Here is a 23653-nt window from a genome sequence, read left to right as displayed (position 1 = left end):
TTGAAAGTGTATTATTCTGCATGTGCAGAATGAGCCTAAGATTCTTTTGGTACGTGTGCAACACTCAGAGTGGACTGAGGACTTCAGATGATCATACTTACTTCAAGTAGGTTTTTTTCTTTTGTGCAGTGGTGGTGCTCAGTGTGCTCACCATTTGACGGCTTGCTTGCATCATGTATCTCCCAGGGCAATTGTGGGCAAGTCATGCATCATTTTAAACTGCCTACATTTCAAATATATGAACTCTTTTCAAGTATATGCACTTCCATAGTCAAACACATTTTTCAGTCAAGCATTTATTGCCAGAACTTATTAACTCAAACTATAGCTCCCAAATGGAAGTTCAGCAATGCAGAGAGTATTTCAATACAGTTTAGCAAGGGTTAAAAAACAAATAGGTTCAGTTATAGGAGTCAGGCATGCACACTGGTTGCAGATGAAATACGAGAGAGTCATCATAAAACCTCTCCTCCCCCAGGACTAGGGTTCTCAGCTGCCCACCAATGGAGCACAGGACCAGTGGCATGGGGAGAGGGGAATGGTGCCTAGGGCAAAATGGCACCTGCCCCCCGCCCCCATGCCCCCACTTACCTTAGCAGCAGGCTGAAAAAGCAGCCTGGTAGAAATTACACTTTCCAGGAGACCTTGCGAGCCCCAACTCCTGCAGAGACCTCCCTGGGGGGGGGGGGGCACGAGGGGGACTTTGGGTTTCCACTCCTGCTGCACCAGCAGGCAGCTCTGGGCTGCCAGACCTGGTGGGGCAGGGAAAGGGGGGAAGGAGGAAGTGAAAGGGGGACAATTTTCCACCCCATGTGACCCCAATGGCATGTGCCTGCGGTGCGGCGCCACCTCCTATTGCAGCTAAGTGACTGCACAGGACTGAGAGAGTCAAGGAAAGCAAAGTGATTTTTTTCTGTTGGGACCACGGGTAGATAGATGGAAGAAGGGGGCAGCTGTGATAAAACCCTGTCAAGGATGTGCTTGTTTAATGCATTTGCAATCAGGCTAGAACAGAGAGACAAGCCACATGCCTTTTTCCTGTCCCAGTAGGACTGGCACAAGTATTTTGCATGTCATTAAAAACAATACATAGCTGTCAGATGAGGGCTGAGGAGACCAGGTGCCTGCCAGCTTCTGGTCACAGATCTGTCCTTAACAATAATCTACGTGGCATTTTCATTCTAGCACATTGTTTGCTTTGTTCTTCATACATGGCTGCAATGTTAGAAATTGCATGGGAAAATTATCTTGCAATATGATTTCAAGAGAACAATTTTGAGCGCTGACGTAAAAGCCAATTCTTTTTTTCCTTTCTTTTTTTAATTTTAGGGGCTACAGCTTGCCATTTGTAATCAAACTGCAATTTGAACAGAAGGGTGATTCCAAGTTGTAAACAGCTGCACACATTCCAGCCCTAGAATTTTTTTTAATTCTCCTAATTAAACAAGAATTAATGAAAAATAGAACATGGGGCAGAAAAACTCGTGGAACCAGAATGGAATGGAAGAGAGAAATCTGGTCATTTCTACATTTAGTCAAATACTTATGCTTTTTGTGTTATTTTTCTGTTCTTTCTCAAAAGGGTATCAGAACAAATTTCACAATTAGCCTAACACCCCCCTCTGTCTTGCCAAGAGCAAATTCTAATTTTTATCTGGTTTGTGAGCCAACACTAAGCACAAGATGATATTGCTCTGTTTCCTTGCAGGCATTGTGTATTCACACTGACAGCTAGCTCATTACTATTTAAAGCATTCAAAGATATCTTCAGTCAGAAAGGCTTTGTATGAAAACAAATTCGGCTCAGCTATAATTAAAAAAATAGCCCTTAACCTAAGGAAAATTCATTTATATTGCATTCAATGACATTTCGTTTATTAGTGTCTGCTGACACTAATAACATTATTCACAAAATGCCCTTCCTTTCCCTATGATAGCTATGAAAGTATCAATATATAGAAAACCTTGATGCTCCTTCACAGCATGGCCATCTTGTTTATTTGAAACACTTTGTGTATGAAACATGCTAATGGAATTATTGATAAGAATGGTCTTGGGTCTGCTTATCATCCTAAATTGTTGGTGTTGTCTGAAGACTTTTCGCCTTACACCAGAATGTACATTGCTGCATGCTCTATTATAGCATATTTTGGCACTATTTGAAATCTCCCAAGACTTTTTCTCCTTAAATTTTTGTACCTCAAGATTTTTTCCCTATACCAGTTCAACAATCCATTCATCTTATGTCTTGCTCAGAGTTCTAGCTGGGACATTCAAGTACTGAAGACTCAATCTCCTCCTTTAAAAACAAAGCTCACCAATTTGAAGTGCTGTGCAAAGGGTAAATGCATCTTTTCAACCAGCAGTCTTGCCTTTCCAAAAGGTATTTTTAAAGTCAAGACTCCACTCAAATGCAGTGGGCTGGCAGATGGACATATCTCAGTCCTGAAAGAAACATATTAATTTTCAGAGCTCCTAAGTTTGCACTTCAGGTTCAATGAAGTGAATTAACAGGTTTTCTTCCCCTTCTTCCACCTCTCATAATACATTGACTCACACCAAAATTAACTGAAAGGAAGACTAATATAGTTAACTATTGTTTCATGCAGTTTATGGAATTCATTTCTAAAACATGGCTGATGACCTGAACTACTTTCAAAGGATTAGAGTCAGAAAGATTTGTTTTATCAACAGCTATCTATGGCCGTTTCCGCACGGGCAGAAAATGACGGCCTGGAGACGGTAAAAACACTGTCTCCAGGCCACCATTCGCACAGCAAGAGCAGCTGCAGCGCAGCTGCTACCGCCCAGTGCCGCCTCGGCCTGCCTGGAGCCGGCGCTTCCCCAGAGCTTCCTAACGTAGCTTTTTGGGAATGATTGCAGTGAAGCCGCTGCAGAGCTTAACCGCAGCGGCTTCCACTGACTCCCCACCCGGCAGACTCACCTTTTCCTTGGTCTTCAGTGTTGTCGCTGAGGTTCGGGGACGGCCCTCACGAGCAGGCGCCAGGGACTGGGGGGCGTGTCCCCAGGCCTCGCCAGGCGACGCGTCGAGGCCAAGGGACAAGTCGGAGTCGCATGGGCGCCGGCAAGTTCATACCGGCTGCCCGCTTTTCCCGGACCGCTCCATGCGGATCCCTTAGTCTTCGGGTCGCACGGTGCTGATCTAGCCGTTTCCGCTGCCATGCGGAAACGGCCTATGATAGATAAATGGTGTAACTTATTCCATTTTATATTATAATAGCAAAGTCAGAAATTTTTTAGATATTTAAATTTGGTGACTGGAGCTGTGAATAGGCACGACAGTCTTTCTAGAAACCCGAAAACAGCCCCAGCCCTCATTTCACCCTAGGAAACTCAGGGAGAACTTACCATGCAGTCAACTCATAAGAGCTAAAAGAAATTCTACCACATCGGCATCATTCATGACAGAAGTAGAATCTATTATTGACAACTTTCAAGCCAGAGGATATCCCGATGGGGTGCTCAAACAGGCATGGGACAAAGATAGACCACCCAGCACTACTCAAACCTAAAATCTTTGAATCCCAGGACAGGATCACTTGGTCTTTTGACTTTACGAACTTGACTAGTAAAATTAAACAGAGCATACACAAACATTGGGATTTACCATAGTCTCCAATATTCCAGGGTGTTCATTACCACCACTTACAGGTAATAGAAGAACAGTGAATCTCAGGCTGATTCCGCATGGGCCAAAAACAGTGGTGTGAAAACAGTGTGAAAACACTATAAACCCTTTTACACTGTTTAAAACCCTTTTACACCATTTTCACACTGTTTTCACACTGCTGTTTTTGGCCCATTCGGAATCAGCCTCAGACAAAAATTGGTCACAGCAAATTTTTCTACGGTATGTCCTATTAAACCTATCCTCACTGGCCATTATATTTGTGGCCATTGCAAACAATGCCCATCTGCCTTGAAAACCAAAGAACTTACAGATCAACATTCTCATTATAAGTGGCAATTGAGAGGCTTCACCAATTGCAATGCAATTAATTGTGTATATGCGATTATTTGCACATGTCAGAAGATTTATATTGGGACAACTGAGACCTTTGAAGGTGAGAATCCGAGAAGACATTTTACAGTAGTTCCACGGGCAGAAAGTGACCACTTCCCCCTCGTGCTGGATTTGACAATTGGGAGTTTGAGGTCTCTTAGAGTCTCACACTTGGGACTCTCAGTAGAGTCAAACAGATTGAGAATAAAATGGAATACTAATATTGAACAACAGTTCATTAGCTGGTTCAATTCAGACATAGGTAGGTTGACAAAAGCCAAACTCTTAAAACAGGTTAATAAAGGGTCAATACTAAAGGGGTATGAGGAACTTGTACAAACCCTCAAACCCCTCCTTTCAAAGAACAGCAGAGGTATCTCTCATTCAGAAACATTCCATAAACAGTGGTTTGACCATGATTGTGTATTAGCTAAGGAAAATCTTATAAAATTATTCTACAGCTTTCAAGCTGGTATGATCCCACAGTCTCAAGTACTTGAAGGGAAAAGATCCTACAAATCCCTAATAAAATATAAGAAAAAAGTTGGACAGTCATGCCAAATGGCAAGCCTTAATTAGGGCGGCAAAAACCAATGATTCCAGAACTTTTTGGAGACTAATAACACAGAATAACACCACAACTTTACCAGCAGTAAAACACAATCTCAGCAGAAGTATGGGAGAGTTATTTCTCTGACCTCTATAAAGATCAGCAGGCTCTAATGCAGATCACTCTGTCTTGTTTGATATCCCACTATGGCCTCCAGTGACCACGGAGGAAATTAAAATCATGATCTTGCAATTACAAGATGGCAAGGCCCCGGTAAACGACTTTATACCACCAGAATTACTGAAAACTAATGTAGAATGGTGGGCCCCAGTTTTGGCTGAGCTTTTACTCATATCAATAGCAACTTGTATTCCATCTGATTGAGTGCTGCAATTATAGTCCCTTCTATTTTTAAAAGGCTTAAAAGTGGTCCTCGCTTTCATCTACAGCTCCAAGCAAAAAAATTCCAATGTTTCAGGAAATCGTATTGACAACCACCATCTCTTTAAGAAATGATTTACCAGAGGGTTCTAATTCTTTTCATGATGAATGATCATACAAAGTGGTTAAAAGACCTGTAAGAGTTCACTATGCGTCCATCTAAACCCATGGATCTACAAGGCAACCAACGACTATTACGTAGAATTTTATTCCCGTTGCTGTGCATTCCATCCATTATCCTTCATTCGCCGGACAATGCTAACAAAATCCTTTAAGAAGAAGAACATCTATCACCCTAGAACCTGTTCCCAATGTTCAGATTTAGACTTATTGGAAACAATACTAAAGACCTTATCTGTGGAACTACTTAGCAGCAAAATGGATGCGTGAAAATCTTGAAAATGAATATTGAAACAATGTCGGTAGAGGACTGACATAATTTCCACCCTACATTTGATTTCTTGGAAACATTGCTGGGTGGGATAAGAAGTTGAACATCGCCAGTTTTAAAGATTACTTGAAAGGATTTGCAGTTATTTTAATTCAGGAGTCTTGGTGTTCACAGATGATTCATTTTCCAGGATACAAGGCCTTTTGCCTTCCAGCCACAAGTGGGACAAAAACTTTGGCCAAGCTTTCAGGAGGTTTACTACCCTGATCTCCCAATCTGTTAAATCTAAAGCTCTTAATAGCTGTCCCCATTAGCTCCTCAAGGGCAACCTTTAAGTTAAATTGGGTCTCCATCCTTATGTGATAGTGAATATATATCTACCTTCCTACTACAACAAAACAAATCTTTGGACAAAAACTGGGGTAGATTGATTTGACTATTTACAGAATCTTGAAGAAACTTCCCAGATACTCAATATAATTATTGCAGGGATGCAAAATGCAAGAGTAAGCATCAATTTTCCCTAACAGTTATTAATGGAAGGATTCGATCAAGAACTTATCCAAACGCTACTTACTCCCCATCTGAGAAACTCTGAGGTGATAAGATTACAAACCTAGCGGGTTCCATCTAAAGCAAAAAATGGCCCTTGCAACAAATAAAATATGGTTAAATGGATCTCAAACAAATTTAAAATGCCACAGATCCCCCCACATTTGTCTCTAAACAAGGGTGCAGTGTAATTGATTATTTTTGATCCCCAGGTTTACTCCAGCATATTGAGGATTTTGAAGTTGGGAATTATTTCAAGTGACCATCTCCCCCTATTATCCTTACTTCCAACTTTCATTCTCCCCTTGCTTGAGATAATTTGAATATGCTCAAGTGATTGCATAGGAAAATAACTTGGTCAAGTATTATTAATCATGAAATGACAATTTTTTCTGCACTCCCTACAATACAAGCAAATAAACAGATGATTATGAATGCTAAATCACCCTCTGGACGGGGTAAACTTCTATATAACCAAATACAAATAGCAGGAAATTACTAATCATTTTGCCACGATCAGTAGTAGTAACATCTTCCTCAAAACAGACCAAGAACCTGGTTTGATAAAGAATCTATAGAAATAAATAAACAAATAAGGCTATTACTTTATATAACCTATATTCCCACAGAATAGGGACCCCAGGTTATAGCTAACTATTTAACATCCTTGAAAACATTCTCAAATAACTTGATAAAGATAAAATCACAACATGTAAATTCTAGAGTATGAATGAGCCGCTCTATTTCGGCCTTTGGAATTCCAAAGACCCCCCAAACAATTCTTGAGATGTGTTAATAACCTCTTTGTTGAAACAGAGGCCCCTCAATATTGTATTCATCCTCGAAACATGGTTTGCCTACTTTGAACTAAGTATTTAATGATAGCAGCATACCAATCGAAAGTGCAGACATCAATCTAGAAAACATCCCACACTGGCTTCACTGGTATCTCCTCAAGAGATAAATTTTCTAATAAAAGATCTGAAATATGGCAAATCTCCAGGCCCCGATTTTAATTACTTCTGAACTGATTAAATCCAACATAAGTTAAGTGGTCACAACTCCTGTCTTCTGTTTTACCCAGGTAAATTCAACAGGAAAAAAATACCAAAACATATGGCTCTCAAGGCGATGGAATAGTTCCAATCTATAAACAAGGTGACTATTTCAGGACCTCTTGTTAACTATCGCCCATCAGCCTCCGTTGTCTGTAGTGGGTAAATTATATAAGCAGGGTTTCTCCACCTTAAACTAAACAGGTGGATTCAGCAGTAGTAAGAGGTCATAGGACACTAACAAATAGGTTCTTTTCCTAAAGGAAAATCTACTCTATGGCGACCACGCTAATAGTCCCACCCCACCTGGGCCTGCAAAAAACACAGTTAAAACAACGATCAGGTTAAGTTCTATGTTGCTTTTTTTTGTGACCTTTAAGGTAAAAGCCTTCTTTGGATTCACCATTATCTAGAGATTCTGCTATGGAAGTTGTCGAGGATTTGGAACATCGCACCTGGTGACCAGACTTTTTTTAATCAGGCAATGCTATCACACGCTCAACACCTCTCTTGCCGGGTAAAAAATGCACTCAGGAGGGGGGCATTTGGACCAATAATAATATCTTTTAAGCAACAAAGTGAAACAGGGTGAAAACAGTTGTGCAGCAATTGTCTCGAATCTTGCTTCCAACATTATACTTAAGGGACTGCCCACTGGAACTCAGTATTATTGATGGACACAGCCCCAAACTGGGAAATAACACATTTCACCGGCGCCTTTTGTTATGCAGATGATACTATTATAATGTCATACAGTAGGTGCAGGCCTGTTACTGCCTAACAATACCGAAACAAGGATGCTGCACAGTTACCGTGTAAATTAAAACAAGCTTGAACTTAACTTTGATAAATCAAAAGGGTGTTATGGTGTTTTACAGGATCATGGAAAACAACCCTGGAAAGTAGCCTTATTACAAAGAAATTGAACAAGTCAAGAACAATACAAATACTTAGGTGGCATTTTGTTCAATTTATAATCTTTCTTGACAGCCCATGTCAAAAACGGGCATCAGTAAAAGCCACCCAACTGTAAACGCTTTTAGTGAATTTCCTTTACACCAAAGGACACCAATACATCTCCAGCAGTAATCAAGGCACATTCAATGCAAAAAAAAGTAGTTCCTCAAGAGCTACTCTTATGGCTGGCTTTCCAGTCCTTTTCTTTAGCCCAAAAACACCAGTCTAAACACTCTTACACTCTAAATTTCTGTATAGGGATTATGTATTTCCCACTATTGCGGTCTTTATGCAGCCTCAATGCATTGAACTCCAGGGCTCCTATGTCTCTTAACTACCTTTGGCTTGGATTAGAGCAAACCATATACCGTTTAAAAAATCCACCATGCATTCCAAGCCAGGCAGAAGCTCTACACGTTTTTATTGCTCTCCTGAACTTAACACTTCAAACTGGCATGATAAAAATAGTTGGATAAGATTAAGAAACAGAAATTGGCATTATCTATGATGAAATATCAATGTTATCTTATTTAGAGGCAAAAAAATTGTTAAAAGAAAAAAAAATCTCCTTTGAAATGGGATTATTATCAAAGATCTTTAATAGCATATAAATTCAATCCTTGCCCACCTCTAAATCATCAATCAATTAGCCGGAAGCCAAAAGGGTTGCATGTCCTCATTCATTTACTTTATATGATTAATTTTAGATTGAGACGCAGTATCTCTCTTGGTTTGTAGAAGCAAGATTCAATATTTTGCCATCTGCTCTACTCGAGGGTCAATTCCAAAAAATACCAAAGACCGAAAGATTATGCCCTGCAAACAGCATGCTGCCACAAGAAACACTAGAGCATATCATGTTTCACTGTCCAAATAATAGGGTGGAACGCTTTTAACAGTATAAGTGCATCGCACCATTGCTTTACATCTTTTTAATGTAGATAATGATTAGTGATGATCAAAGGATAAAGTATTTCCTGGATGGATCAAATCAGGATTTTTCTGAATTAGTTGCCAAGTTTCTGTTGGATATAATTGGCACATCTGCTAAGGGAGATTTTTATATTAAATGATGGTTATTTGAGTTGTAACTATGTTATTCTGGTTGTAAAACGTTTCTGGTTACAAATTGTTTTACTGTATGATGCCAATAAAGGCTTTGTGTGTGTGTGTGTGTGTGTACTAAATATCTGAGTATAAAACTACTTGAATGGCTGAATAGAGAGAATCGGAGAACATAGATCAGCCATAAGATGCAAAAATGAAGAAGCACCATTGGTTACTCATTTTCTTCAAACACATCACACGGATCGGGACCTTAAATTTGTAGCTCTCAAAACTTATCAGCATGTAAGAAACAGAGATATGAAACAATTTTGAACATGGAGGCAATTGAAAATAATACTAGGAATAATCACTGCAATAATCAGGGCTTGCTGCAGTAATGATTGTGTGTTACTTCATATTTGTTTCTTCGGGTCATGGTGCCTGTGGCAGGAGTTGTTTTGGTTTCCATTTTGGGTTGATTCCATTTTGACATCTGTTCCTGGTAAATTAGTAGAATCTATCATTAAAGATAAAATTATAAAACATGTAGAAAAGCAAGACCTGCTGAGAAAGAGTCAGCATGGCTTTTGCAGAGGCAAATCCTGTCTTACAAACTTACTAGAGTTCTTTGAGGGTGTAAACAGACATGTGGATAAGGGGGAACCAGTGGACATTGTCTACTTGGTTTTCCAAAAGGCTTTTGACAAAGTTCCTCACCAGAGACTGTTGAGAAAACTCAGCAATGAAGGAATAAGAGGGGAAGTCCTCCTATGGATTAAAAACTGGTTGAGAAACAGGAAACAAAGAGTGGGTGTAAATGGGAAGTTCTCACAATGGAGAGATGTCAGGAGTGCAGTCCTCAAGGATCCGCTGCTTGGGGACCAGTGCTCTTTAACTTATTCCATAAATGACCTGGAAGTAGGGCAAGTAGCGTAAGGGCTAAAGCTCTTGCAGATGATACCACAAATTCATGTAGGGTGGTGGAGGAACCACAAAGGATTGCGAAGAGCTCCAAGCCGGACCTTTGATAACAAATTAGGGTGAGTGGGCTCAGAAATGGCAAAATGCAGTTCAATGTCGTAGCAAAATGTAAAGCGATGCACATAGGGGCAAAAAAATCCAAACTTCACACAATAATAACTACAGGGGTCATCAGTGCCACTGTAGTCACAGACCAGGAAAGGGGATTTAGGTGTCTTAGTTGGCGATAGTTCCATGGGAATGTCAACTCAATGCATGGCAGCAGCTGTGAAAAGGCAAACTCTATGCTGGGATCATTAGAAAAGGAATTGAGAATAAAACTGCAAAGATTGTCATGCCCTTATATAAAGCAGTGGTGCAGCTTACCGCTACTTGGAGTAATTTCAGTCCAGTTCTAACTGTCAGCCGCGATCTCAAAAGGATATTGAAGAGATAGAAAAGTGCAGAGAAGGGCAACGAGGATGATTGAGGGACCGGAGCACAATCTCTCATGAGGAGAGGGCTGCAGCGCTTGGGGACTCTTTAGTTTGGAGAGGGAGGGAGGCCGAGGTGGATAATGATTGGTTCAAGCCTACAATTATGCAAAATTAGCGCATGGGGTAGAATGTTGATGAAGAGAACGAAATTTTTCTCTCTGTTCTCACAATACTAGAACCAGGGGGGCATTCATTGAAAATGCTGGGGGAAGAATTAGGACTAATAAAAAGGAAACACTTCTTCACTTCCAACGTATGATTGGTGGTTTGCAAAATATGCTGCCAGCAGGATAGGTGGTGATGGCCACTAACACTTGGATAGCTTTAAAAGGGGCTTGGACAGATTTATGGAGGAGAAGTCGATTTATGGCTACCAATCTTGATCCTCCTTGATCTGAGATTGCAAATGCCTTAACAGACCAGGTGATCGGGAGCAACAGCCGCAGAAGGCCATTGCATTCACATCCTACATGTGAGCTCCCAAAGGCACCTGGTGGGCCACTGCGAGTAGCAGAGAGCTGGACTAGATGGACTTTGGTCTGATCCAGCAGGCTAGTTCTTATGTTCTTATGTTCTTATGATAGTTCTCAGTGGTAGAAATGGAATCTGAGACATTTTTGAATTGCCACTCAAAATGTAACTGCAGCAACACTAGAGCACCTGCGCAGAAGAAAAGAAAGGAAAAGGGTTATTCTCCTATGAGAATTAGAAAGGCTTAAAATTGTCCATTTTAAAGGAGACAAGAATATCCACCAACAAAATATTTCAATTTGATTAAAACTTTACTTTTATAACCAAACAATTGACACTATGTATTACAGCATGCCCGAACAGATGGTTTCTTTTTTGGTTCATTTTGTTTTGTGGAGTGGCTGACACTCAAGCAAGGCAATTAATTAAATGAGTGGACTGATTAATCACACTAATTAATTACTTAGCATTTCCCCCTCTCATTGCAGCAAAAAGATTCACAGAAATGCAGACTTATTGTTTCTTATGGTGGAAGGCCACTCATTTTGTGTTACAATTGATTCTTATTTGCAAATGAAATCATTTCAACATAATGTTTTTTCCAAATATCACAATGTTTAGAGCACTAGAGGTGCGAAGAGGTAAATGGACACATTATAGACTCTTCCTGGCAGAAATATTTCAGGGGCACAAATATGCATGTTGAACAAAATCTCTGCTGTGACCCAGCAATAATGAACTGCTTCATTTCAACTAAATTGTGCCCAATTATAAAAGATATTGGGGTGCTGTGTGGCTTCCAGAATGTATGGTTGTGTTCTAGCAGCATTCTCTCCTGACATTTTGCCTTCATCTGTGGCTGTCATCTTCAGATCCTCTGAAGATGCCAGCCATAGATGCAGGCGAAACGTCAGGAGAGAATGTTGCTAGAACACGGCCAAACAGCCTGGAAACCACACAGCACCAGCCCAGTGATTCCAGCCAGTGGTAAGATCCAAAAATTTTAATAACAGGTTCCGATGGTGGTGGGATTCAAACAGTGGCGCCGCCGCACACACGCACCTCCAATCTCTATTGGGCAGGGAGGTTGCTTTAGTAACCCCTTCTCGGCACTCAGAAAAAATTAGTAACCACTTCCACAGAAGTGGTGAGAACTGGCTGGATCACACCTCTGATTCCGGCCATGAAAGCCTTCGACAATAAATAAAAGATATTGCCTGGAATCCTCAGAGCTTGAAATCTGCAGCATTTGTTGTATAGGAAGAAAGGAAAATTAAAACAGATCTTTTCTGCTGTTTCCTCCAGTCATTTGTGCTAGTAGCTGAGGGATCATGTGATTCTTGTCACAACTATATAATAATAATAATAATAATAATAATAATAATAATAATAATAATAATAATAATAATAATAATAATAATAATAATAATAATAATAATAATAATAATAATAATTGCCCCACCGGCTGCCGCCTTGTTGGGGGGCTTAACTGCTTCTGTGAAGTTGAGAGCTGTGCTGGCAGTAGTGCAAACTACCAGCAGGTTCAACCATGCCAGAGTGGTCTCAATTGAGGAGCAGGACTAAGTGCACCCAATCCATTAAAATATGGTGAAACAAACTCAAAAGAAGTCTATACTGGCTCGGTTGTCGCCCAGGATAATAAGGACCTCAGCGGGTGCTGGTGAACCTGGGTATCTGTCGACAAGTGGGCTACAGGAACCAGGACCCATTGCTGAGCAACCAGGGCATGGGCCTGCAGGGCAACTGGAAGCAAAATAACTACAAAAGCGGCAGAAATTTTCAATGTCAGAGAATCGAACTGTCATGAACTGCTACCATAAATCGGAACCCCAAAAGCGTGGCTACCAAAAACGGATGTACCGGCTGTGGAAACTCAAATGTCCAGATTCAACTGTAACTGAACTGAGACTTGCTGACCAGAGGCGATTCATAACCAGGAACAAGGTGTTCAGTGAAGTCGAACTTGAAGAAATAAGGAAAAATCATGAAACTTTTCAAAGAACAAGATGAGAAACTTGGAAATAACAGCAGAAATGGTCAGTAAAAGAGTGAAGAAAGTCAAGAATTGGACATCACCTGGCAATGATCAGTTGCATGGATTTTGGCTCAAATATCTGACCAGCCTGCACTCAAAAATGGCCGAACAATTCAATGAAATGCTGCAAACTGGAAACATCAGTGAATGGATAGTAACTGGGAAAACATATTTGATACAGATTCAGCAAAAGGGACAATACCAGGAAACTATAGGCCAATAACATGTTTGCCTACAATGTTCAAACTGCTGACAGGCATAATTGCTGATCAAATCCAAGATTACTTGAAGGCAAATAACATCTTGCCAGTAGAACAAAAAGGTAATAAAAGAAGTAGGGGCACCAAAGATCAGCTTCTGATTGATAAAATGATACTGGAGAACTGCAAAAGCCACAAAACAAACCTATATACAACATGGATTGATTACAAAAAAGCATTCGACTCACTGCCACACACTTGGATCATCAAATGTCTGGATGTCATTGGGGTTTGTGAAAATATTAGCAAGTTTACTCAAAATGCAATGAAACACTGGAAAACTGAGTTGTTTGTGGGCAACCAAAGCTATGGAACTGTTAACATCAAGAGAGGAATTTTCCAGGGTGACTCACTGTCACCATTGTTGTTCATCATTGCAATGATCCCACTGTCAACAATTCTACAAAAAACAAACCTGGGCTATCAAACTGCAAGAAATTCACCAAAAATTTCCCACTTGCTGTACATGGATGATCTAAAGCTTTATGGAAAATCAGAATCTGAAATTCAGTCACTGACCAACACAGTCAGAATCTTCAGCAATGACATCAGTATGGAGTTCGGCTTGGACAAATGTGCCACAGCGGCATTGAAGAAAGGGAAAATTACTGACAATTAGGGCATAGAGATGCCTAATGGAAAAACCATAAAGTGCAATCAACCTGAATCCTATAAATACCTGGGAATACTACAGCTGGACAATATCAAGCATGGACATGTGAAAAATGTGGTCAGCAGAGAATATGTCCAAAGGGTCAGAAAAATTTTGAAGAGCAAATTAAACGATGGGAATACGATCAAGGCTATCAACACCTGGGCCATACCCGTCATCAGGTACACTGCTGGAATTGTAAACTGGACGCAAGCAGAGCTGGATGATCTGGACAGAAAAACAAGAAAACTGATGACAATCCACTACTCATTACACCCGCGTAGTGATGTTGACAGACTTTACCTACCCAGAAAATCAGGAGGTAGAGGGCTTCTGCAAGTGAAGCAAATGGTGGAAGAAGAGAAACATGCACTGGCAGATTATGTGAAAGACAGTGAAGAATCAACATTGATGGAAGCCAATAGCAGAAAATTGCTCAAAGTGCAAAGACGAAGAGTGAATACCGTAAAAATACAGTGCAAAGCAGAAGAGAAAACTGGCAAAAAAAGGCTCTCCTGGACAGTTCCTAGAAAAAATTGAGGACAAAATTGACAAGGAAAAAACCTGGTTGTGGCTCACCAATGGAACTTTGAAAAAGGAGACTGAGAGCTTGATTCTTGCAGCCCAAGAACAAGCAATTCGAACAAACGCCATCAAAGCCAGAATTGAAAAGTCGACTACAGATCCCAAGTGCAGACTCTGCAAGGAAGCAGACGAAACAATAGATCACATACTTAGCTGCTGCAAGAAGATCGCGCAGACGGACTACAAGCAGAGGCATAATACCGTTGCTCAGATGATTCACTGGAACTTGTGCCACAACTACCATCTGCCTGTGACAAAGAACTGGTGGAATCACAAATCTGAAAAGGTCACTGAAAATGAACATGTAAAACTACTCTGGGACTTCCGAATTCAGACTGACAAAGTTTTGGAACACAATACTCCTGACCTCACGATTGTGGAAAAAAAGAAAGTGTGGATTGTCGATGTGGCAATTCCTGGTGACAGAAGAATTGATGAGAAGCAACTGGAAAAACTTACACGATACAAGGATTTAAGGATTGAATTACAAAGACTCTGGCACAAGCCAGTAAAGGTGGGCCCAGTGGTGATCGGCACACTGGGTGCAGTGCCTAAAGACCTTGGACAGCACTTAAAAACAATCGGTGCTGACAAAATCACCATATGTCAGCTGCAAAAGGCCACTCTACTCAACTCTGCATGCATTATTCGTCAAAACATCACACAGTCCTAGATGCTTGGGAAGTGTCCGACGTGTGATGTAATACAAAATCCAGCATATTGATCTTGTTTGCTGGGTATAACTGTTTTTGTATCAATAATAATAATAATAATAATAATAATAATAATAATAATAATAATAATAATAATATCAGCAAACCCTTAGCAAGAAGAATAAACTAAAAGGAAGGAAGAAGTTAAATTCAGGCAGTATGAGCGAGGAAGTGGCCACAGGAAGTTGAATCAGAGGTCTGATTCATTTCTCTTTCATTGTTGGATTGCATTTTGTTGTTTTTTTCTTTTGAATGATTTACACTTTCCCCCCAGTACTATTCTGCCCTATCCCAAAGGGCTCAGGGCAGGTTGTAGGTTAAGAAAAGTGAATGAAATTCTGAACTCTGCATGCTGCTTAAAGTTTGTTTTTATTCATTTTATTTCATACACATTATGTCCTTGACAGTTCTTCTGAAACCTAAGATTGATGATGCCAGGCATAATGATGCCAGGCACAACTTGGCATAAGTTACAACGAGGGGATTTTAATTATTTGTGGATCTAGTATGATCTTATTATGAGAAGACAAGAGTCACTGGAAAAGACAAAAATGCAAGGAAAAGCTGAAGGCAGCAAGAAAAGAGGGAGACCTAACATGAGATGAGAGTGACTCAAATAAACAAAGCCACAGTCTTCATCTTGCAAGACCTGAACAAGCCTGTTAACAATATGAGTTTTGGAGGACATTAATTCATGGGGTTGCCATAAATTGGAAGCAACTTAACAGCACTTACCCCACACACATGATCCTGATAGCAGTGTAAGTTGTAGTGAGATACAGAAAAATGAAACACAATTAAAAAATGAGGAAGTGAAACAAGAAGTTCATAGATTTTTTTTGGTGGGGAAGGCATAAGCAAAGGGCAGACACTATGGCTTGTGCTATCACCCCTTACTGATAAAGTGGGTCTTAATTTCCTCTTACTCCCCCACTCTTGTCTCCTGTCCCTTTTTTAAAAAAACCTGATCCATTCAATGTTTATTTTATCACATTTCTATCCCGCCCTATCCCAAAGGGCTCAGGGCAGGTTACAACAGTTAATTGGTACTAACACAATACAGTGTAGCACTACAGATTGCATAGCATAGTGTTGTTTTGTTTAATTAGTTCTTTTAAAACTCATGAACATTTCATGACTGTTATTATTTATGGGTCTAATTCTGTGCTAGCAATGAAAATGAGCACTCGTATTTCTTAAATGGCATAGTAAAAGCCAGCCAGTTTATATATATAGTCCTGAAGAACATCTTATTTTTCAGACCCATCATTCTATATCAAAAAGTTAAAATCATCAATCTGGTTAGACAAGGATGATCTTAGCACCTTTCAGCCTCTTTTTAAAAGAAGAGACAGAAAATAGGCATTTGATGTTCCACAGTTAGATACGTTCAAAAGCTGGATAAGTTCTATGTAGGTTTTATCTATACTAAGTGAAGACAATCTTGAAACAATCTGGACAGTGTTTGTGAGAAGAAAGTAAAAAACCTACAGCTGAGTTGATTACCTTCTGAAGACAGAGATTAACAATGGTGCCTGATCTAAGGGTTATCTTCCCCCTTGTTAAATTTCTTCATTGAAAAATGTTTCCCCTATAACCAGCCAAATACTAACCCACAGGAAGGAAAAGTGTAAGGATGGCAGTTTTGCCTGTTTCTCTCCCAGCCACCTAGCCTTGACAGAATGCCTCCACCCGGGCGACGGGCCAGAACCGGCGGCAACAACCTTGGTGGACGGCTTATCTTGCTGTCCAGGATGAGCATTCCGTTCCCATGAGATGGGCCTGGATGGCCAGGGAGGGGGAAGGGATTGAGTACGTTATAACCTGTAGTTTGGGCAGGAGGTCTCATTCCTGTCATGCCGTGTGTGTGTGCTTTCTAAGATGTCTCGAATAAACGGTCTTACATCCAAAAGCCTTTTTATTTCGTTTTTGCTCTTTGGAATTCCCTTACATTATGACAGGAATCACCTTTTTTAACCTTTACTGTTAACATTGAAGTGGGATCTCTGGTGTTTACGGCTATGCAGCAGATTGAATGTGCTTGACCTATGTGGAAGGCACGATAGCCCCCATAGAGTGGGCTTCCGAGGCCTTCCCTTCCAGATTCCAAAGGGATCTAGGGGATAGGAGATGGTCCGATTTCTCTGGTGACTCTCTCCAGACCTAGAGACAGTATACGCCGAAGCTTCTGTCCCTTGTTCCATTGGGATGAACAAGGTGGAGTCCGACCGCTGTGGAGATGCATGAAACGCTTGAGATTGCATTGTCCATGGATCGAGGCGCCTGGTTTCGAACGATTCTGTTTCCCTCCGACCAACGAAAGTGGATTACAAACCCCAAATGCAAACATAGTCCCTGAGGAACTGGGGACTGACGACTTTCATCCATGCTGACACCCAGGAATCCATCGAAAGATTCCTAGACAAGTAACTTTGATGATATTATCCCCTAAGGAGCAGCTTGGTGGCATAGTACCGCGGGCGCCGTCCCAAGACTACTGGAGCTGGAGGCTGGGACAATAATGACGCAGGGTCGGATCGGATGATCGGTAGAGGGTTCCATACTAAACCTGCAGGCTCCAGAGCCGGAGCCGGATGAGCGGATGGAAGAGCTTCGCATGGAAGCGATCGGAGGGAATCCCGAAAGAAATCGCCTGAGATGGAACTTCTTTAATCCCGAATTCTAGACCCGCTCCCAATGGGCCGCCCCTCGGAAGGAAAAGTTGGGATGATGGAAGTGGCCATGCATGGGCGGTAGAAGCCAAAACTTATGCCTGGGGTAGCGCCAGCGCGAAGCTCTGGGAAGAAGAGCGCGAAAATCTCTGCAACGGACTAAGACCATGAACGCAGCTTAACGCAAAGAAATCAACCAAATGGAGTTGGATCGTGAAAGAGAAGCGTTGCCATATCAACAAAGTTTCCAGCAGAATCTGACGGTTCTATGACAGAAGTACTGGATCAGTCAAAAATGGATTTACAATGCCAGATGCGAGAGCATCAGTGGCCATCCAAACACAGAGTGAACTGACTTTGAGCCGCACAAACGATGATGAACGGAAGCTAAATTGATCATGAGAGGGCGGCCTTTGCATGCGCACCAGGATGCCCTTTTAACACGCAAGGAAAGAGAGAGTTAGAGCTATTGACCTGGAACAAGATCTGCGAAGGCAGCGGGCTACACTGACAAGGGCTCCGGGTAGTGCCCACACCTGCCCTCACCTCATCTCGCTACAATAACAGTTTCCCTCCCCGCCGGAGGCACGGGTACTACGAAAGGTCTCGGGTTCCAGCTTAACCCTCTCAACCCAGGAAGCCTCAACGCACTCCCCGGGTTCCTCCAGCCTCCGCTTAATTCTAATTTCTCCTTGCAGCCACCAGCCCACCTACAGCAACCGCCTCAACAGCCACCTAGAGCTGTTGAGAGAGGATTTTACAGACCTCCCATCCCAGCCTTCGCTTTGTGACGGGACTGCATCCCGAAAGACTCCCCTACTTCATCTTTACAACTTCGGCGCTTTACATATGCAAGAGTTTGATGATTTATATCAGCTCTGAACGCGGAGAGAAAGTCCGGAGACATTGGAATCGGTACTGGATGGAGCAGCCGCTGAACTGGTTCGCTGTTTCCTCTCTACGAGTTACAGGCTGGCGACACTTTCAAGCCATTACAGTGGGGGGGTTCCTCCAGAAGCGCTATTTACGCCTCCGTTTGCCAGGACCCCGATGCGCAGAAAAAACAATGCTATACATACAGTGAAAACCATCCAGCAAAGGTAAACTTCGCTTCTTTCGCTGAATATGCTAGGGAATTTACGTGCAGCGCCAGTAAACTTCCTCCAGATTGGCCGGAACGCGATGAAATGTGAGTACTTTTTTTCGAAGGCATATGGACATCAAATCTGCGGCTTGAAACGGTTATCCTCATCCGAATCCCATGCGAACAGTAAAGCCGAGATGGATCCGAACTGGGATCACAGAAGTCGCCGTCCGCTCTTGGCGCATGCCTCGCAGAGATGGGTCCGATCCCGGCTAGTCCAAAACCCGCTTTTCACAACACTCAGCACCAAGTACTTTCGCCAGAATCCCAAGCCCCTGCTCTTCGTCAGCGAGCTGGAAAACGCATTAACTTCGAACGCCCGTCATGCAGCTGGGATTATGCCTTTACTGCGGGGGACCTGGCCACCTGGCTGCCAACTGCCCGAAGAAGCAGAAACCCCAGGCTCCGGCTACACGCACCGTGGCAGCCAAGCCTCCACGTAAATCAGGTCCGCCGCCTCAGGGATCGTCCAAAGCAGCTATCGAGGAAAGTTTCGAGGACGGAGATGTAGCGTTCTGCCTGTCAGCAGCACCCGAAGACATTAGCCCTACTCCAGATGCGGTGAGTGAAGGCAGTGCTCCCATTACCATTTTGACCTCGTTAGCCAACCCAAGTAAACATACGCGCATTCTGGCTTCCGCACTTGTGGACTCGGGCTGTTCCCACTGTCTCATGAGACCACAAGTGGCCGAAGAACTTGGTTTAGACCGAGTCCCCTTGGTGAAACCCATTCCCTTCACCCAAATGGATGGTAGCCCTCTAGGTGGTGAAGGTCCGGCACGTTTTAAGACCCAACCAGTGTTTCTCCGTTGTGCCGACCATTGGGAGAAAATAAGTTTCATCCTTGCTCCTGTTGCTAAGCACTCTATTGTGTTAGGCATGCCTTGGTTGCTCTTACACGAACCAACCATCATATGGAAAGAGCGGATCCTCCAATTCTCAGATCCCCCCTGTGGAGATCACATGAACGGGGAGGAAAGCCCACCACTAACTGAGGACGAACTCATGAGTCCTAAAGCTTTAAATGTATTGTCTGCTCCTGTTCCTACGGAAATCCCGCAGGCGTATCAAGACTTGTCCAGGGTGTTTCAAGAACAGGAGTGCGATCAATTACCCCCCCCCATAGGGATACTGACTGCAAAATCTTACTACAACCCAGAGCTCAGCTACCTAAAGGTAGAATCTACCGCATGAGCCCCACCGAGGAGAAGGAACTCCGCGCCTTCTTAGATAAAAACTTGGCTCGCGGGTTCATACGACGAGCCACAAAACACACCCATGCCGCCCGTTTTATTTGTTAAGAAAAAGGACGGTTCGCTAAGACTTTGTACTGATTATCGTGGATTGAATGCTGTGTCCATATCCAACAAGTATCCTTTGCCCTTGATCAAAGACCTCTTGGATGCATTGGACAAAGGGCGGATCTTTACCAAATTGAACTTGAGAGAGGCTTATTATAGAGTCCGTATTGCGGAAGGCTACGAACACTTGACAGCTTTCAATACAAAGTTTGGACAATATGAATATTTAATAATGCCATTCGGATTAGCTGGAGCCCCAGGAGCTTTCATGGCCCTTATCAACAAAGTTTTACAAGATTTGTTATATAAAGGGGTAGTCGTATATTTAGATGATGTGTTAATTTACTCACAAACCATTGAGGAGCATGAGAATCTAGTACGAGAAGTCTTACAACGCCTACTAGATAACTCCCTCTTTGTCAAGTTGTCAAAATGCTGTTTCCATCGCTCCTCCATAGACTATTTGGGGTATCGAATCTCTCATGAGGGCTTGGAAATGGACCCAGCTAAAATAGCCGCAGTGATTGAATGGCCTGCCCCCACCAATAGGAAGGAACTGCAATCCTTCCTAGGCTTTGCCAATTTCTATCATGACTTTATTCCCCGATTTGCTGAAATTGCCTTACCGCTCACCGATCTCTTACGTACCAAAGGCAAAGACTCACAGGCTTCTAAACCCGGAGCCCCCCTTCTCTGGTCTCAAGAGTGCCAGTCAGCATTCCAGCAGCTAAAAACAGCTTTTACTACGGAACCAATTTTAAGGCACCCAGACCCAGACCTTCCTTTCATCGTGCATGTGGATGCTTCAGATAAAGCGCTGGGCGCTGCCCTCTTGCAGAAAAATAAAAACAACAAATTGGTACCGTGTGCTTACTTGTCCAAAAAGTTTTCTGGGGCTGAACTTAATTGGACTGTGGGGGATAAAGAGACCGCAGCTATCAAGGCTGCATTGAGCGTTTGGCGCCATTGGCTGGAAGGAGCCAAACACCCTTTCCAGGTCTGGTCGGATCACAAAAATCTGGCTGCCCTGTCCACTCCGCTCAAAATGTCTGCAAAACAATTGCGTTGGGCCGATTTTTTCTCCAGGTTCTCTTTCACAGTCCATTTTTTCCCTGGTAAAAGCAATAAACTGGCTGATGCGCTGTCTCGCCTCCCCGGGGAGGGGGGGGAACATCGCTACGAGACATCCCGCGCACCGTTCTCTCCCCCTCCCAGCTAGGATTAGCTGTCACCCGATCGCAAACTACGGCAGCTCCTCCCCCTCCGACCATCCCTAACATCGTCTCCCCCTTCCTCCAGGGATTCAGGGAGGCGGGGCTCCGCGAACTGTCAGCGGGGGAAGGAGATTCACAACTGCGTTTGGAGGGTGGTGTTTGGAAACGGGGAGGGTGCTGGTACGTCCCTCCTCCTCTCCGGAAGCAGGTTCTTGAAATGTGTCATGATGCCCGTCAGGCAGGGCACTTCGGGTTTTTGAAAACGTTGCATCTGGCCCGCCGACAGTTCTGGTGGCGCTCCATGCGCAAAGACATTGAAACGTATATCAAGGGGTGTTCCGTCTGTGCGGAGGCCAAGTCGATACCGGGGAAGCCGCATGGGTTATTAAAACCCCTCCCAGTTGCATCTCGGCCCTGGCAGGTCATTTCCATGGATTTTATAACCGATTTGCCGGAAAGCCACGGGAACACTGTTTTATGGGTGGTGGTGGATCTTTTTTCTAAACAGGCGCATTTCATTCCTTGCACCACCATCCCGTCGGCACCTAAACTGGCCCGGTTGTTTATCCAACATATCTATCGCCTACATTCCTCTCCCGACAAGGTGGTATCCGACCGCGGTCCTCAATTCATATCTAAGTTTTGGAAGGCTTTCCTGGAGCTGTTGGGAACCACCCCAGCGGTCGCCGCCCCCTACCACGTTCAAAGTGACGGCCAATCAGAACGAGACTAACAGAACATTAGAACAGTATTTACGCTTGTTATACTAACTATCATCAGGACAATTAGTGCTAATTACTTCCTTTGCAGAGTATCGTATAACAATGCCATTCATAGTAGCACGCCAAGACCCGTTGAGATTGTTTCACCAGTGGGTCTTTTCTGGCGAGTTGCCCCAGCTGCCTGCAGAGGTACCTGCCATCCAGAATTCAACCAATGGATTTCTTCACTGGCCGCAGGGTTGGAAAACAGTGCAGTCTGCTTACAGCAGGCCCAAGAATCACAAAGGTTCAGGCGGACAAGCATCAGCTCAGAATTCCCTTTGCGTGTTGGGGCATGGGTCTATTTGTCCACTAAAAACCTTAGAGACGTGCACAAATATTCAAAACTTGGCAAGAAATTTGTGGGCCCTTTTCGGATTACAAAGGTGATCAATGATGTTACTGCTCGTTTGGAACTGCCTAACTCATTAAGTAACATTCATCCTGTCTTTCATTCCAGCTTGCTCAAGGAGGCTCCCGTTTCAGATGCCTGGCACGACCCTCCGGAAACACCCCCGCCAGTTATAATTGATGGCCACAAGCACTATGAAATAGATGCTATTCTGGACTCCCGTTTCTCCCGCAAATGTCTACAGTATCTAGTTTCATGGGTTGGTTATCCCTCTGGCCATAATCAATGGGTATATACAGAAAATATTGATGCCCCCTCCCTCATTTCTGCTTTTCACAAAGCCTTCCCTAATAAGCCGGGGGGGGGGGTTTCTTGGGGGAAGCAGAGTGTAAGGATGGCAGTTTTGCCTGTTTCTCTCCCAGCCACCTGGCCTTGACAGAATGCCCTCCCACCAGGCGGGGTGAGGCAGCGGCAACAACCTTGGTGGATGGCTTATCTTGCTGTCCAGGATGAGCATTCCGTTCCCATGAGATGGGCCTGGATGGCCAGGGAGGGGGAAGGGATTGAGTACGTTATAACCTGTAGTTTGGGCAGGAGGTCTCATTCCTGTCATGCCATGTGTGTGTGCTTTCTAAGATGTCTGAATAAACGGTCTTACATCCAAAAGCCTTTTATTTCTGCTCTGTGGAATTCCTTACATTCAATCCCTTCCCCCTCCCTGTACTCAATCCCTTCCCCCTCCCTGGCCATCCAGGCCCATCTCATGGGAACGGAATGCTCATCCTGGACAGCAAGATAAGCCGTCCACCAAGGTTGTTGCCGCCAGTTCTGGCCCGTCGCCCGGGTGGAGGCATTCTGTCAAGGCCAGGTGGCTGGGAGAGAAACAGGCAAAACTGCCATCCTTACACTCTGCTTCCCCCAAGAAAACCTCCCCCCCCCCCGGCTTATTAGGGAAGTGTGAAAAAAAGTGTGAAAAAAGTGCTGAATATAGGTTGTTG

Source organism: Sphaerodactylus townsendi, linkage group LG07 (assembly GCF_021028975.2).
Source record: "Sphaerodactylus townsendi isolate TG3544 linkage group LG07, MPM_Stown_v2.3, whole genome shotgun sequence".
Lineage (NCBI taxonomy): Eukaryota > Metazoa > Chordata > Lepidosauria > Squamata > Sphaerodactylidae > Sphaerodactylus > Sphaerodactylus townsendi.
Note: the sequence above shows the minus strand (reverse complement) of the source record.